Source organism: Vulpes lagopus, chromosome 17 (genome assembly GCF_018345385.1).
Source record: "Vulpes lagopus strain Blue_001 chromosome 17, ASM1834538v1, whole genome shotgun sequence".
In the NCBI taxonomy this organism is placed as follows: domain Eukaryota; kingdom Metazoa; phylum Chordata; class Mammalia; order Carnivora; family Canidae; genus Vulpes; species Vulpes lagopus.
Window position 1 is genome coordinate 31,266,028 of NC_054840.1, and position 14,753 is coordinate 31,280,780.

General features: G+C 53.7%; 1 protein-coding gene across 2 annotated transcripts in view; it reads left to right on the forward strand.

Moving 5' to 3' along the window:
- Nucleotides 1-14,753, forward strand: part of AHRR (aryl-hydrocarbon receptor repressor) — a 79,925-nt gene that overhangs the window by 18,274 nt on the left and 46,898 nt on the right. The gene's annotated exons all lie outside the window — the stretch shown is intronic.

Sequence of the window (14,753 nt, forward strand, 5' to 3'; positions counted from 1 at the left end):
GTAGCAGCTGGTATCCTGGCTCTCAGGGGACAGTGCCTTTCCCCAGCCTGGACCATGTCCCTCCAGCTCCATCCTCCAGGGCAGCTGTATGCAGTGCACATTTCTGTTCCCCAGCCTCCAGGCCACAGGCTTCTTGTCCTCTCACTGTCCACAATCGCCCACATCCCCCTCACTGTCCCAACCCACTCACAGCCCCTCACCGTCCACATCCCCCCACGTCCCCTCTCACCGTCCATGTCCCCTATGTCCCCTCTCACCATCTGCATCCCCCCACGTCACCCCACATCTCCCCTCACCGTCCGTGTCCCCCCACATCCCCTCTCACCATCTGTGTCCTCCCACGTCCCCTACATTCCCCCAGGTCCACTCTCACTGTCCAAGTCCCCTCACTTCCTCTCTCACTGTCCATGTCCCCCCACGTCCCCCTCACCATCCTCATCCTCCCATGTCCCCCTCACTGTCCTCATCCCTCCCACATCCCCCTCACTGTCCTTATCCCCCCACATCCCCCTAACCATCCCCGTCCCCCCACGTCCCCCCATGTCCCCCTCGCTGTCCCATCCCCCTCACCGTCCCCCCAGGTTCCCTTCACTGTCCCCATCCCCTCCACATCCCCCTTGCTATCTGCATCCCCCCACATTTCCTCTCACCCTCCGTGTCCCCCCTACATCCCCCTTCACTGTCTGTGTCCCCCCCACATCCCCCCTCACTATCCGCGGCCCCCACATCCCCTCTCACCGTCCCCATCCTTGATGTCCGCCCTCACCATCCCCATCCCCCCACGTCCCCTCCACTGTCTGCATCCCCCCACATCCCCCCCACTGCCCACGTCTCCCCCACATCCCCCCTCACCTTCCCCCCAACCGTCCTTGTCCTCCTACATCCCCATCACTGTCCCCATCCCCCCCCACATCTCCCCTCACCGTCTGCATCCCCCCCATGTCCCCTCACGGTCCCCGTCCCCCTCATATTCCCCGTCCCCCATACCCCCCTCACTGTCTGTGTCCCCCCACGTCCCCCTCACCATCCTCATGCTCCCATGTCCCCCTCACTGCCCCCATCCCCACATCCCCCTCACCGTCCTCGTCCTCCCACATCCCCCTCACCATCCCCATCCCCCCACGTCCCCCTCACCGTCCACATCCCCCCCCACATCCCCTACATTCCCCCACGTCCACCCACTGTCCATGTCCCCTCACTTCCTCTCTCACCATCCCTTTCTCCCCATGTCCCCTCTCACCTTCCCCATCCCCCCACATTCCCCTCACCGTCCGCGTCGCTCCCACATCCTCCCCACCATCTGCGTCCCCCACATGTCCCCCCTCACTGTCCGCGTCCCCCCACGTCGCCTCTTACCTTCCCCATCCTCCCCACCGTCCCCATCCCCCCCACATCCTCCCCTCACTGTCCATGTCCCCCAACATCCCCTCTCACCATCTGCGTCCCCCCACGTCCCCTACATTCCCCGTCAGCTATCACTGTCCACATCCCCTTACTTCCTCTCTCACTGTCCCTGTCCCAGATGTCCCCTCTCACTGTTCTCATCCCCCCATGTCTCCTCTCACCTTCCCTGTCCCCCTCACTGTCCCCATTCTCCACATCTCCCTTCACCTTCCATGTCCCTCCACGTCCCTCGCACCATCCACATCCCCCCATGTCCCCTCACCGTCCACGTCCCCCCATGTCCCCTCTCACCATCCACATCCCCCCATGTCCCCTCTCACCATCCACATCCCCCCACGTCCTCTCTCACCGTCTGCGACCCCCCCAAATCCCTGTCACCATTCCTGTCCTCCTCCATGTGTGCATGTTGTCTCATTGTCCTCCCAGTGTCCACATCTGGTCATGCCATCTCTTGCTGGTGCTCAGGTGTTATAGGTGTTGGGGCCTGATGACCTTGGGACCTTGGGTCTCCGAAGGGCCAGGAAATCCCACAGATGAAAAGGGGCGTCTACACGGGTCCTGAGGGTATGGTGTCCTTCCTGTCCGTGTTCTCAGCAGAAACTGAGAATAACATCCCCTCAGGGGATTCAAAATACTTTTAGAATGAAAAATCAGCAGTGGAGCCTCTGTGTGGGGTTGGGGCTGTGTTGTGTTAGGCCAGCCTTGGGCTCAGTGTTGGGGAGCCTCACGGAGACCCATGGGGGACTGTCCAGACCTCTGCCAGCCCCTCCTTGTGTCCTCTCAGGGAGGCTGCGTGCCCATGCCTGGGACTGCTTGGCGGTCACTCTGAGCCCCGGGGTGTTGAGGTCCATTTACTGGAGTGACTCAGAACATTTTGGAAGCTGCAGGACGAGGGTGTTTTCCCAGGTTTGTGATGTGATGAGGGAATTGAGCCAGTCATCCAGACTGTGGTGGAGAACGGGGGCATGGGGGCCAGGATGCACAGAGGATGAGTCTCCCAGCTGGCCTTCGTGAAGCACCCCTGCTCTGATTGGCCACCATGGCTCTGCCGCGGCCTGTCTGGTCGGCTCAGGCCAGGCATGGGGCTGCCCGGTTGGGGCTGGCGATTCACCTGCCCCTCCTGACATGCCCTTGCTGACCTGACCTCCTGGCTGGGTGGTTGGGAGGGGACCAGGTCCCTCCCTGGACGGATCCAGCCATGCCCAGCCAGGGGTCTGGTCTCAGCAAGGCTCCAGGGCACTGTGTCCGAGAGTTCAGGACGCTGTCCGAGTGTCTGCCCGAGGCCCACCTCCTCTGAGCCAGGAGCCCGCGATGTCTCGGTCCTCACGCCTCCTGCCGGTGCAGGTGGACGCCCTTCGCGTATGCCGGGCCTTCAGAGGCACCCTGGCCTTGGCGGGTCGCCAGTCGGAGCTCACACTGTATGGAGGCCGTGGCTCAGCGTCAGAACAAACCTGAGTTCTTTGCCTCGCCTTTTCCACCAGGGATTCTAGAGTGTGATGTCTCCAGCTGTACATTTTAGAGGAAGTTCTAAAAACTTCCTTGAATTCAGCTCCACTGTGTCATTGTAAAAAAGTCAGGCTACAGAAATTGGATCTTAATCTGTTCTTCCTGCCTCAGAAATAGATGAACTAATTTCATTAAAGCTTCCATAAAATGGCACCTCTGGGAAGCATTGGCCTGGAAGATTTTAGCTCAAAGGGTAATAATGCCTGGAAATTTGCCTATAATATTTAGTTTAGTGTTGGTTTTCAAGGATTTTCAAAAGGCAGCAGGGTTTTTAGTTTTATTTACATTGTCTTCGCATTGCTAACACGCCACCAACACCTCTGTCCACACACAGTTGGGATTTCACTGTTCACCCGTGGGGGCTGGGCAGAGTAGAGCCGGATCCCCCTGGATGGGGGCCCAGGAAGCCCCAGCGCCCCCTCACTGATGCCCCGTGGCCAGTCCAGGCCTCTTCCCGGGCAGCAGCTCTGCCATGTGGGCCCCTGTGGGACACTTGCTAGCTGCAGGGACAGGCGCCCGTGGTGGAGAACCACCGCTCACAGGTGAAAGTGGGCCCCAGGTCCACCCACTGCGGGGCCCTGATGCTGAGGAGAACCAGGTCAGAGAGGGGACAGTGTTGACAGACAAAGCCAAATGAGGAGGGAAGGGTGGAAAGCCACTCTGGCTCCTGTGGGAGCACAGAGATGCCTCCCCCAGGTCAGGGCTGCCTGTGAGTCCTGTTGGGGCCTCCCATCCATTTGCCTACTCTGTTCCACATGCCGCAGGAAGCCCTGTATGATCCGGGCCCCTGCTTACCTGCTGGGTGCGTTCTGAAGCCTGCTGGTCAGGAGGGTTAGGGTGCCTGGGGCCTCCCAGAGAGGCCATGCGCATGAGGCAGGTCAGGAAGGCAGCCCTCTGGATGGTGTTGGGACCCGTGACTGGAGCATCTGTGGCTCAGCTGTATCACAACCCTTTTCGGCTGCCCCTAGAGCTACCCTCCTCTTGATGAGCCCTATCCTGGACTGGACATTTGAACCCCCCCCCCCCCCCCCCCCCCCGCCCTGGGTGCACACACTGAGGCCCTGCCCCCGTGTGGCTGTGTTTGGAGATGTGGCCTCAGGAGTATTAAGGTTTAACCAGGCCCTGCTGTAGATTCGACCCCACAGGATTAGGGTCCATCTGAGAAGAGTGGCCAGAGGACACCCCCCCCACCCCCATCTGTAAGTCAGGAAAGGAGCTTTCACCAGGAACCGAATCTGTTAATGCCCTGATCTTGGACCTCAGCATCCAGATCTGTGAGGGGAACCTGTCTGCACAGGGCAGCCTGAGCTGGGTGAGAAGAACCGCCTGAAGCAGGAGGGTTGGGAACTGCCTCCTCCCCTCTTATGTCCAGTGGACCCATCCCCCCGGGATGTGGACGTGGGTCACTGCTGCCTCTACCCCTCCTTCCACCACTGCAGGAGGCCCCCTCCCTGTGCCCCTTCCTCTCTATCCCTAACGCTTTCTAGAAGATGGCTCCTGGGGCATTTCCAGCAAAGATGAACTAGTGTTGAGTCATTCAGGATGGAGCTCCTGTCCCCATGCCTGCGGCCACCAGCTTCTGACCCCAGGCCCCAGGAAGGTCCCCCACTAGTCGTCAGATCATTCTTATTTTTTGTGCTGTTTTATTTCCCGTCCCACATCTTAATCACTTCCAGGAAGAGGAGCAGCCATTCCCTGGCCTGTGCATGCACTAACTCCCTCCTGCCCTCCCGCTACCTGCCTCTGCTCAGGACCAGAAGAAGGATCAGGATCAATACAAAACAGCTCTGAGTTTTTTCTCTCCCTGCCCAGCAAACCTCCTTTGTGGCTGGCTTCTCCCCCGCCCTCCAAGAGCCAGGACAGCCCCAATGTTTCTGGTCCCTTCAGGGAATTCAGTGTCTCTCTCCAACCCCTCCCCCCCATCACATTGGCTCCTTAAACAGGCTGAGCTTGATATTAGCAGGATCTATGTTTCAAGTGTGAGCCTTCTCCCCACCCTCACCTGGGGCCTCTCCTCTTGATCCTGCCCCCGGGGTAGCTGTGGTCTCTTGCCCTTCCATTCAGCACAGCAGCAGGAAGGAGAGGCGAGGGTTCAGTGAGGTCCTATGTGGTCAGCAATGCTGTAAGCTGGCAGGCAGGGCTCAGTGGGGTCCCGGGGGTCGTCTGCTGCAGTTGGTCACACCGGTCCTCTCCAGCGGATCCCTGGCACCTCCTTTCTTAGCCTCAAGTGTCAGACGGTGCCTCTAGACTCTTTTGTTGAGGCCTCTGCTCACATCTTCAGGCACCTTCCCAGGCCAGTTTTGGGGCATTGTGGCCCTACCTGCTCTCCAGGAAATGGGTACCTTGGACTCACCAGGTTGTCAGGTGGCACTTTCCACATCCCTGCATCCTGAGTGCCTCCAGGAGCTGCCTTTGTCCTTGGGATTTCTGGAGTGTAGAGAGACAGCAGTCTTTGGGGCCTCCACCAGCCCCTGCCGGCACATGGCAGGCCCTCAGAGGGGTCCTCATGAAGCCCCTCTCACTGGGCACGAGGTGAGGAGAGAAAGCCCCCACCCATCTCCTGCTGCAGGTGGAGGCACATGGGACTCACTACACAGCCCCTCCAAGGAGACTCTCCTCCCAGCCTTGAGCACTATTTGTCTCTGACACTTCCCTTGCAACCCTGCCTAGGTCACCTGGGACTTGGATATAGTTGGCACCTGTTGTCTTGGGGCCTCAACTCTTGCAGATGGAAAGAGTTCCATATTAACAACCTGTTATAAGGCAAGAAAACAGAAGAGCCACCGTGATCTCCATCCACTTAGCATTTAGAGTCTAGTAGGGAATTCTGCTACCAAACATATGGTTTCTTCTGTTTCCAAACATACAATGGACCAGTAACCAATCAATCATTCTGCTGCTAACAGCCCAGAATGCAAAGATAGATATCTGAAACCTGTTAAGATATATCGATGGGCCAGCAAGAAATTAAGGAATACTCAGAGACCAAAAACTAAGTGAAGCTAAGAACCCAAAGAGAATCTTATAAAAGGAAGTTTTAAAGGACTTCATGCAGAAGGAAAGGAATTCCAGGTGGAGACTTGGAGTGGAGGTGGAAGGAAGAACAGGAGGTAGTGACTATGTGGGCAGATTGAAGCAAACACTGACTTTGTAAAATGGAAATAATGATGTGTTGTAAGAACAAAATGAGAGAGAGAGAGTAAATTCCTAACCATAAAAGCATATAGAAGTGGAGAAGAGGACTTGAGGCACAGACTTCAGTGGTTCATGTGTTAATTTCCTGGGAGGGTTGATGAGGTAATTCTACATACAACATCCAGGATAGTCATCAGGATGAAAGAAATGGAGTTTCCTTTCAAACTAGTGGAGAGAAAAAGTAGAATGAGAAAATGTAACCAATCAAGAAAAGACAATAAAGGAGAAAACAGAGATGTGGAAGTGTGGAATGGGAAACATGAAATCCCAAGTATGTCACAAATCACAGCAAATGTGAAATTTACTAAACATGCCAACTAGAAGATGAGTATTATTAGAGTGGATTACTATGTCAGCTTATAACAGCATGGAAAGAGTGAAAGGAAAAGGATGGAAAAAATATGTTGGAAAAATGTTAACTGAAATCTGATGAAGCCATTTTAATGTAAAAAATTTGATTTTGGGTTAAAAATATTACTGGAGATCATGAGAGAGTCACTACATAATGATTTTAAAACTTTAAATCAACTAAAAATTTAAATTGAGGGATGCCTGGGTGGCTTAGTGGTTGAGCGTCTGCTTTCAGCTCAGGGCGTGATCACGGAGTCCTAGGATCGAATCCCACATCGGGTTCCATGCAGGGAACTTGCCTGTCCCTCTGCCTTTGTCTCTGTCTTTCTCTGTGTCTCTCATGAATAAATAAATAAAATCTTTAAAAAATTTTTGATCGGCAAATTTTTATCAACTACTAAAATAATTGTAAATTTGTGTGCTTCTTGTAACATAACCTTAAAAATAGAAAACAAAAATTAACAGAACTATATAGAAAAATATGTGAATTTATCATCATGAAAGATTTTAAGTACTCAGTATTTAATAGATCAAATAAGTACAAATCAGTAAAGATTCTAGATTTCAACAATGCAAAAGGGTTAGTGTAAAAGACATGCACGAAACATTATACTCTGAAACTATAGAGTTCACATCTTTTCAAACCCCCATGAAATTTGTAAATATACTGAAAACATATTGATCAATAAAGCAAGTCTCAATAAATTTCAAAAGACAAGATCATGACAAATTCATATTAAGATCTCAGTGCAGTTGAGCTAGAAATCATAATAGAAAAACAACTTGAACCCTTATCAAATAAGGGAAATAAACACACTTGTAAATAACTTGTAGATTAAAAAAGAAAACATTATGTAATGAAGAAAATATTTACAAATCAAAATGTGTACTGTACAGCTGAAGCAATCCTCAATTATAAATAACCTTATGAGTTTATATATAAAAGAAGAAAGGTGGAGAATTAATGAACTAAGTATTCAGTTTAGTAGCTCTGATAAAGAAAAGCAAAATAAAAAGAGAGTCAAAGGAAGAAAATAATAAAGGAGAAGATACTGGAGAAATGGAAAAGAAATATACAACAGAATTCCTCTACAGTGATAAAATTTATAAAGATCTGGTGAGGTTGAATGAGGAAAAAGGAGTAAAGAGTATTAAGGATGCAAAGGGAACTTGATTATAGATGCTACAGATATTTAAAAGATAATTTGAGGGGCTCCTGGGTGGTTCAGTCAGTTAAGTGTCTGCCTTCGGCTCAGGTCATGATCTCAGGGTCCTGGGGTCAAGCCATATGTTGGGCTCCCCACTCAGCAGGACATCTGCTTCTTCCTCCCCCTCTGCCCTTCCCCTATGCTCCTGCATGTGCGCTCACTTGCTCTCTCTCTCTCTAACAAATGAATAAAATCTTTTTAAAAAAAGATAATTTGAGGCTAGTATGAACAAATTTATGCCTATAAATTTGAAAACATAAATGAACACATTGCTAGAAATATAGCTAATTAAAATAGACTCAAGAAGAAACAGAAACCCTAAGTAGTCATATGACTATTAAAGACGTTGATTTAGAGGGCAACTGGGTAACTTAGTCCATCAAGCATCTAACTCTTGGTTTTGGCTCAGGTCATGATCTCAGGGTTGTGAGTTTAAGCCCCATGTTGGGCTCCATGCTTAGCAGAGTCTGCTTAGGATTCTTTCCCCTGCCTCTCCCTCCCCTTCTGCCTCCCCCTCCCCTTCTGCCCGCCCCCCCCCCCCCGCTCCCACTCTGTCTTTTTTTTAAATAAATAAATAAATAAATAAATAAATAAATAAATAAATAAAATCTTTTTTAAAAAGCTGAAGAATGCCTGGGAGGCTCAATAGTTAAATGTCTGCCTTTGGCCCAGGTCATGATCCTGGGGTCCTTGGATGGAGCCCTGTATGGGGATCCTGAGCAGGGAGTCTAATTCTCCCTTTGCCTCTGCCCCTCCCCCTGCTTGTGCTCTTGTCTCTCTCTCTATCAAAATAAACAAATAAAAATCTTTATTAAAAAAAGTGAATTGGTAGTTAAAATGTAGGCCCAGATGGTTTTTAAAGCAATTTCTACTAAATATTAAAGGAAAAGTCATTCCACTCTGTGCTGAATCCTTCAATTGGAATTGGAGGTATTGGAGTGAGCTTATGGTTTTCAAAATATAAAAATAGTTATAGACATAAATATGTGTACATGTGTGTGCTCTGCCCATTGGCATGGTCTGAGGTGGATGTGAGTGAGCATAGGTCACATTCAGATCTTGGTTTCCAGATGCCAGTCACCGTCAAAAGGAGTTCAGGCCTCCTTCCAGAGTTGGAGCAGGGAAAGTACAGGTCAGCTTGGAGCATCTTGAGCCAGAAAGTGAGGTAGTGCTCAGAAAGATAGGAGACATGTCACAGGACACAGCCATCCCAAAGGGGCTCCCACGGGCCACGCCTGGACCATTTCAGCATTAAAATGAAAAAGGATAGGGCACCTTGGTGGCTCAGTCGGTTATGTGTCCACCTTTGGCTTAGGTCATGATCCCAGGGTCCCGCATCAGTCTCTCTGCTCAGCAGGGCGCCTGCTTCTCCCTCTCCCCCTCTCCCCCCTACTCCTGCTCATGCTCTCTTTCTCTTGCACTCGCTCAAATAAATAAAATATTTAAAAATAATTGAAAAGGAGTAGTAATAGACCATAACCCAGTGAATAAAATAGGATTCCATAAGCCCACACTGATCTGGATGAATGATAAGAGGTAGCTCTCCTTGGAGCAGACTGCTGATATAGACAGGAGGCGGGGCTGTGGGTAGGGGCCTGGAGACAGAGGTGAGTTATAAAGTCAGTGGTCTCTAACCATTGCAGTAATAGCTTAGGCAGGAAATGTCCAGGCTAAAATCCGTCGGTGATAGTGGGGTCAGAAGTGGGATTTTTGTAGTCTTGAACTGTCTCCCAACAAACTACACATGCATGCCTAAGGGAAAAACTTATAATGGAGAAACCTCCTGTCCCAGATGACCAAATCCGACCCCATCGATAGTGGGGTACGCGGGTGTCACATGCTTTGCAACAGGACAGAGAAGAACACATCTTGTCTTGGGTGATATTCCACTGGGGGGGGGGGGTAGACCTTGGTCTAACCACAGGGGACGAGACAGACCCAAACTGAGGGGCAGTTTGCAAAGGAACTGACAATGATCTCCAGGGTCAAGGGCATAGAAGTCAGAGAGGACCAAGGACACTGGGCAGATAGACCCCCAGGACCAAAGCCCTGGCTGAAAGGGTGTTTGCAGGACTGTTGGTGGAATCTCCGAGAAAAGTGGAGTTCTGCACTTTGTGCTAACCTTAGAGCTTTTCCGTAAGTTGGATGTTGTCTCAAGATAAAACATAAACACATGACCAAAGGAGGGAGAAAGAAAACTGAAAACCTGAAAAGCTGCTCTGAGGTGTGAGTCACAGTGGCTCTGGAGCAGGTGCAGGAGCAAGTCCTTAGAGGAGCCAGAGGCAATGGCGGGCGGGCGTGTGTCCAGGTGAGCGTGGCACATGCGTGTTGTTCAGGCAGGTCACGTCTACACCTCTTAGGAGCACTTGGCATCTTCGAGCACCTTCAGTGGAGAGAGGACAGCTAGCACTTCCCGCAGATGGGGTCTGGGCTGCGCAGGCGGGCAGCAGGTGGGTGGGGACATCACACGCAGGATGGGGCGCCCTGGAGCAAGGGGGGCCTCCCCGTGTCTCATTTGGAGGATGCCTCTCTGATAGCCCTGCTGGGCTCATTTCCTTGCCACCCGCCTCACCTCCCCCATCCCTCAGCTTCTCCAGGTGGTCACTCGGTGTCACCCCGAGGCGGCCTCCTCAGCCACACTCCTCCCATCACGCTTCCCCCAAGCTGCTGGCAGAGCCTCCCCAGGAGTGCACCCCCGGGACAGGCTGGCCTGGTAGCCACTGCAGGAAAGGGTGCCTGTGTGAGCAAGTGAAGGACGGCGTCCCACAGAGGCCGCTGCGCACCCGGCCGGCCTCGGGCACTCGGGCCTCCACTTCCATTCGGTGTGCAGCATTGACGGAGAATGACGCAGGGCTGATAGGAAGCGCTCGCTCCACGGTGACGTGTGAGGATGACTCACACGCCAACCTCAAGTTGGGTTATTTGCAAGTTCGAGGTTATGTAACTGGAGGCTTCTTCATAAATTTATTATAAATTCATTCTTTATACATGAATCAGATGTTCTCTGGCAGCGTCGCTCCTCCAAACCTCGGGACACTGGGCCTGTAGGTACAGCCCTGGGACTGCTGGCGAAGACGCTGCAGGGCGTGCCCCCGAGGTGCGAACTGCCGCTCGCTAACCAGGGCTCCCTGAATCCGGGGCTGTAAGTGCCATGAGTCGTGTATGCTGCTCCTTCTCATGCATGCCAGGCAGGTGGTTATTCATAAAATAATTATTTGACTTTCTAAAAGCACCAGCATCCTTTTTGGGTTTTCGTTTGTTCTGTTTCACAAAATGTTTCTTGAACCCTGGCTGAGACTTCCCTTCTGATGTGTTGAAACTTAACAAATATGCTCAACTAGCTGGCTTATTCCAGATGTTTCACACCATGAAGAGAATATGGATCTGCAAAGTGTAATGTGCCTTTTTCTTTTTCTTCCCAAGGAGCTATTTTTGGTTGCATCTTGCTTGGGAACTTAAGGGAAGAGTGTGTTTTCTCTGTGGAATGTGTGACCCAGGTTACACAGAGCACCCCCAGAAAGTGGTTGGAAATGTGTTCTTCTGACCAGAACAAGTGGATGGGGTGCCCACAGCCTCTCCATCATCCCTGGCCCCCAGGAGATGCGTTTTTTGTGGTGCTTTCTGAGTGGTATCAAAGTGTGAAGTCTCTAAAGCTTGCTGGTACATTTTGGAAAGTGTGGAAAATGTTTATAGAAAACCAACAACTTGATGCAGTATAGACATCTCCAACTGTGCTCGCATTTTCTAAATGCAGTGCTTGCGAGAAACGAGCATGTTCATTTATACTCTTGATACTCTTTAACCCTTTCTCCCCATTGCAAGTGTCCTGGAAGGACACATACTCGCCACAACACACGTGGGGGGACTCTTGGCCGGGCTATTGGCTCTCCCCCACGTGCAGGGCACAGGCATCTTCTGCTGTTAAACGCACCCACGCCACATGTCAGAAGCAACCTACGTAAAGTACTCTGCTTCTCCTGCCTTTCCTCAGACTCACCCTTATTGCCCAGGCCCCAGCACAGAGCATACACACCCACACAGGGGGCTGCTAGTTTACACACACCCCTCGTTACTCCTCCTGCATCCGCCCCTCCAGGCCTCTGGTCTCACCTTTTGGGCCCACCTGGTTGGTTGTTGTGACCCAGGGATTAGAGAGGTAAACGTTGGTCCCTGTCTGTAATCATGGAATCATTTTGTGATTCACAGGAGAGGGCGCTGCCTGGAAGGGCCATCGGGGTGTGGCCGGGGTGCTCCCCCTCTTTTGTATGGAGACACATCCCGGCTCAGACAGTGGACCAGGAAGGGGAGGCTGGCAGACTTGCCGCTCACCTCGGCCCTGTGCTGCCTGTTTGGGGGTCTCCTCTGGCCATGCCCTCAGTCCTGGTGCAACAGAGTATCCCTGTGAGCCTCCATCCAGAAGCCCCCATGTGTCTGCAGAGTCGAGCAGGTCATGGGTGGGTGCCCCTTGTCTGGGCAGGTGAGGCCCCTGCAGAGCTGCGGAGGAGAGTCTTGTCTGCTCTCCACTCAGGCCTAAGAGGCCTGCCCTCCAGAAACGGGGCCAGCCTGCCCTCGTTCTGAGGGTGTAGGACCGATGGGCCTCCGTGGATGCCCCATGAAGGGGGGTGGGCCCATCCCACCCCCATCCACAGGACCAGCCTGACTGGCACTCTACTCCCTCTTACCTGGTGCTGCCTGTTTTCTGAGATGGCTGGGGATTTTCCAGCCCCCACATCATCCTGGCCTCTCCCCAGACACCCACCCTGTCCAGGGGCCCTTCCCCACATGTGCTGGACTCACCTGCTTGGCACACAGCCCACTGTGCTCAGCTGCCAGTGCCTTCCCAGAGCCACCCTGTACCCCGCATCTGCAGTCTGTCCTCCTGCCTCAAGCCAGCTGCCCACCTGGGTGCTCCCCACCTGTCTCTCAGGACCTCACCTCCTTTGATGTCTGGATGAGGCTGTGCTTGTCAGCAGCCTCCCACATGGAGAGCCCCAGAGCGGCCTTCCACTTTGCTCTTACCACTGCCCACACGGGAGCCAGGCTGACCTCCTGCACCACAGTTCCCAAAGCCACAAGCCTCTTAGGGAGTGAAGTGAACGAACTTGTTCTCTGCATCCGGGCGCAGAGGACTCCTGTTAGGACCTAACAGAGGGCCAGGACTTTTCATCTGAGAATAGCCTGAGGCCCTTAAGAGTCACCGCATACTCCTTTCTTCCAGCATGGATGCTTCCTTTTCCTCTGCCAAAGGCAAAACAAGAAGTTACACGTTTAGTCCTTGAAAAGTAGAGGGAGGGATGGTTGAAAGTTTGAACGCTGTGAGGTGATGGACCATTAGCTAGTCCCTAGAGGACTTCATGCATCTCACCTTCACTGCATCCTACATCCTGGACCCGCCGATCCTGGCTCACCTGTCTTACCTGCCAAGGCTTTGGCTTCACCCAAGCTGGGAACAAAGTGGTTGCCACCTTCTCAGCATCACAGCACCATCCAGAGGCAGACACAGGAGAGTCTTCCAGCTTCTTCTCCACTATGAACCCTTGGGATCTCTCACTAGCCAGACCAGCCACACAACTAAGCAGCCACTGCAGGGGGCAATGGGCCCTGGGAACACCTTGCCCAGAATGTTCCACGTGTGATGGAAATAGAGGTCCCTTAGCAAGGAGGTGGGGTGCTGGGTGGGGCTGGCAGGGTGCAGGCAGCCCCCATCCAAGCCTCAGAGGGAAGAGGCCTGTCTGTCTCTGAGCACCCCACACCCCATCTGTGTGTCTACACGGGTGGCCACTGTCTCCATGATTTTTCAAACTCTTTCTGAGGGTCTGAACCATCTCAGAAATGTAAGAAATGGCTGAAGAGACAAGCCCCGGTGAGTCTGCCACCAGCTGGGGGGCGGCTTAGGCAGCAAGAGTCGGTGTGGCTGGTGCTCCAGGGCCGTGGGGCGGCTCAGGGCGGTGAAGGCGCTTGGAGCACAGCTGTGGGGCTCACGTCAGGATTTCTGGGAGTGGGCAGCCTGGCCCATGTCTCTGGCCTGCCCAGTAGCCCTGAGCTCTGTCTGATAGACTGTGTGGAATGCTGGCCTCTGGCCCATCCCCAGCTGCCCCTTATATTCAGGCGGGCAAGGGAAGCAGCAAGGGGTGATGGGACATGGTCATGGCAGTTGCTGGCATGGCAGCCTGGCCTCCTTCCTGGGCAGGACAGTGCCAGCGGCGGGCGAGAATGGTGGGCCCTTGGGCATTGGTGGGTCTCTCGACTGCCAGCTGGACCCTGGGGCTTCCCTCCTCACGGCCTCCTCAACAAGCCCGGCTTTGGGGGGCATGGCACACTTCCACCCTCACCCCTCCACATCCCCAAGAGCCCCTCTCCCTGACCCCTCATGGTGGACCGTCAGGTGCAGATGAGGGGGCGATGGGGACTTAGGGGTGGCATGTCCCTCAGTGGAGGAGACTGGGTCTGGAGAGCATGACCCCCCAGCAGTGGGGCTGGGGTCTGTCCACAGACGCTCCTGGGCACTAGCAGCCCCTAGACACAGCCCCAGCCCCCTCCCAGGCCCAGCTCAGGCCCAGTGAGACCCGCAGTCCTGGGGAGAAGTGCCGAGGTGGAGAAGCTGATGCTGCCCACCCCCCAGGCTGCCCTGCTGTGGCCTGGGCACCCCCTGATGAGGGCAGTGGCGGGACCTGTGAGACCCCACCCCCACTGGAGTCCTGCCTGGTTTCAGTTCCCTGCGGGCGCCTGAGTTCGGGGACCTGGGAAGTGTGGTGCTGTGAGCTCACATGGATTTCCGGGAAAGCTGGCCCCCGCCCCCGGCTCCTGCATTTGCTTGGTTTCTTTCTGTCTTGCCACAGGCCTGGGGGTGGGGCGCGTTGGCGGCTCTGCTCGCACGCGAGGCCCTGGCCGGGATCCAGGTGGCTGTCACTGCGGCGCTGACGGCCCCATCGCGTGACAGGAGCCCAGAGGAGGCCCTGCCGGGCGTGCCCCGCCGGGATGTGGCTGCGGAGGAGGGGAAGTGGGGGTGCCGAGCTGGGGGGACAGGCCATGCTGGGGTGCAGAGCCAGAGACCCGGTGGGGAGGGGAGACACATTGGGGGTGCCCCGC